This window comes from Rattus norvegicus, chromosome X, assembly GCF_021556685.1.
Source record: "Rattus norvegicus strain SHRSP/BbbUtx chromosome X, alternate assembly SHRSP_T2T, whole genome shotgun sequence".
Lineage (NCBI taxonomy): Eukaryota > Metazoa > Chordata > Mammalia > Rodentia > Muridae > Rattus > Rattus norvegicus.
The window spans coordinates 70128394-70131223 of NC_141554.1; the positions used below are offsets into that span (position 1 = coordinate 70128394).

A 2830-nucleotide genomic window follows, 5' to 3' on the forward strand; every position below is an offset into this window, starting at 1 on the left:
GGTTTCCCATGTGTTATGTTGATATATTAGAAATAAAAATGAAATATTATGTATCTACAATGTCAAGTTATAGGATTTCTAGGTAGTTCAGTATTGTTGCATGTTACAATATTATTGGCAAACTAGTTTTGTAATGTAAAAGTAACATTTATTTGCCTGTCCTAATTTCCATCTCAGAGGTTTCCTACTGAATAACCTCACCCCTTTTTTTTTTCCGGAGCTGGGGACCGAACCCAGGGCCTTGTGCTTAGCTAGGCAAGTGCTCTACCACTGAGCTAAATCCCCAACCTAAGCTCACCCTTTCTAGTTCTTTCTGAACTCTGGCTGGTTAATTCAACTCATCTGTTCTGGCTCAAACTCCTCTCCAAGGTGACTGATTCAATCTGGCTTCGCTCAGCTTCTCACTGAATTGCTTTGCTGGTCTTCAAACTAACTCTAGCAATCTGTTCTAATCTTCTGTCTCCTTCTTATTCTCTGGCTTCAACTGCCTCTCCTGACCTGCACTGAACTGCATAAAATCGTGAACACACTCAACCCCACTGCATTGTACTCACTGCACTGACTCCCTCAACAGACTCCCAATTGACTGAACAAAACTCAACTCCACTCAACTATATTGCTTTCACTTTTCCTGTAACACTCTTAAATAACATTTCGCCTAAGAGTTGGGAATATACTATCTCTGACTCAATCTGTCAAATCTTTCTCTATTCATCTCTCTCCCTCAATTAGAAGTCATTTGGGATTAAAAGTAAGTACTACAGAATTCCAGTCAGAGAGATTAAAGGTGTGTACTAAGACCCTATCTTCATTCTAGTCAGATCATGCAGACCTAGGACTTCAGAGGTGATCAGTGCAACTATGTTGCTGGATTAAAATTCATCTAAATTGCAATATCTACAGATTTTTTTAGTTGTTATAACAAGACTTGCATGAAGCATTGCCAATCTTTCTGAGCAAAACGAGAAACATTTGTAGTTATTGGACTTTAATTTGGGTGTAAGTCTATAGGGTATACTTATAAAATTAAGGGCAGTTTCTGCTCCTCCCTGTTCCAGGGACAGCCCAGTACCACCTTGTCCCATAGAAAAGATGGCGAAGGTCAATGTGAATGAATTTGGCCATATCGGGCGCCTGGTTACTAGGGCTGCCTTAGCTGCATCTGGACAAGTAGAGATTGTTGCCATCAGCGACCCCTTTGTTGGCCTCAACTACATGGTCTACATGTTCCAGTATGACTCTACCCATGGCAAATTCAATGGCACACTCAAGGCCGAGAATGGGAAGCTTATCATCATTGGGAAGCCCATCACCATCTTCCAGGAGCGAGATCCAGCTAAGATCAAATGGGGTGACGCTGGTACTGAGTATGTCATGGAGTCTACTGGCATCTTCACCACCATGGAGAAGGCCTGGGGACCACTTGAAGGGTGAGACCAAAAGGGTCATCATCTCTGCTCCTTGAGCCGATGACCCCACATTTGTGATAGGTGTGAACTATGAGAAGTATGACAACTCACTCAAGATTGTCAGCAATGCATCCTGCACCATAAACTGCTTAGACCCCCTGGCCAAGGTCATCCATGACAACTTTGGCATCATGGAAGGGCTGATGACCACAGTCCATGCCATGACTGCCACTCAGAAGACTGTGGATGGCTCTTCTGAAAAGCTGTGGCATGATGGCCAAGGGGCTGCCCAGAACATAATCCATGCATCCATTGGTGCTGTCAAGGCTGTGGGCAAGGTCATCCAGAACAGAATGGAAAGCTCGCTGGCATGGCTTTCCAAGTTCCTACCACCAAAGTATCCATTGTGGATCTTACATGCCACCTGGAGAAATCTGCCACTATGATGACATCAAGAAGTTGGTGAGGCAGGCATCTGAGGGCCCACTAAAGGGCATTCTCGGCTACCAGGTTGTCTCTTGCCACTTCAACATCAATTCCTACTCTTCCACCATTGATGCTGGGGTTGGTATTGCTCTCAATGACAACTTTTTAAAGCTCATTTCCTGGTATGACAATGAATATGGCTACAGGAACAGGGTGGTAGAACTCATGGCCTACATGACCTCCAAGGAATGAGAAACCCTGGGTCACGCACCCAGCAAGGACACTGAGAGCGAGAGAGAAGCCCTCAGTTGCTGAGGAGTCCCAGTCCCAATTCGGCCTCCAACACTGAGCATCTCCCTCACAATTTCCATCCCAGACCCCATAATAACAGGAGGGGCCTACAGAGCCCTCCCTACTCTCTTAAATACCATCAATAGTTTGCTGCACCCCCAAAAATGAAGGGCATAAACTGCTTTAGATTAGACTTACCTCACTATTTGGGGTAATATTTGAGATATGGTCTCACTCTTGCACACACTTAGGAGTTAATTGAAATATAATTGTGTTCCAGCCCTGCTACTTGCGAAGATAGGGAAACATTACTAAGATTATTTTCTCCTTCTATCTCTCCTTCCCCTTTCCCAGTACATTTGATCCTCCAGTTCCAGCCACCCCATCCATCCACCCATCCACACTATATGTTTTATTTCCCTTTTCTAGCAACATATATCTCTACCCCTATATCTCATAATCTATACCTAATTCCTGTGACACTATGGATTGAAGTTTGGTTATCACTGACTTAACTACTATTTATTATTCATGTGTAAGTGAATACATACCATTCTTGTCTTTCTGGGTCTGGGTGAACTCTGGATGATTTTTTTTCCTAATCCGATCCATTTAAATGATAATGGTCATTTAAACTGGTCCACTTGTATTTCATTATATAAATGTACTCTATTTTGTTTATCCATACTTTGGGTATGTGCCCA

The 2830-nt window shown here is 43.3% G+C and overlaps 1 pseudogene; it reads left to right on the forward strand.

The window, feature by feature from the left end:
• The first annotated feature begins 1092 nt into the window (after positions 1 to 1092).
• Positions 1093 to 2087, forward strand: LOC108349227 (glyceraldehyde-3-phosphate dehydrogenase pseudogene; annotated as a pseudogene).
• Positions 2088 to 2830: the final 743 nt, after the last annotated feature.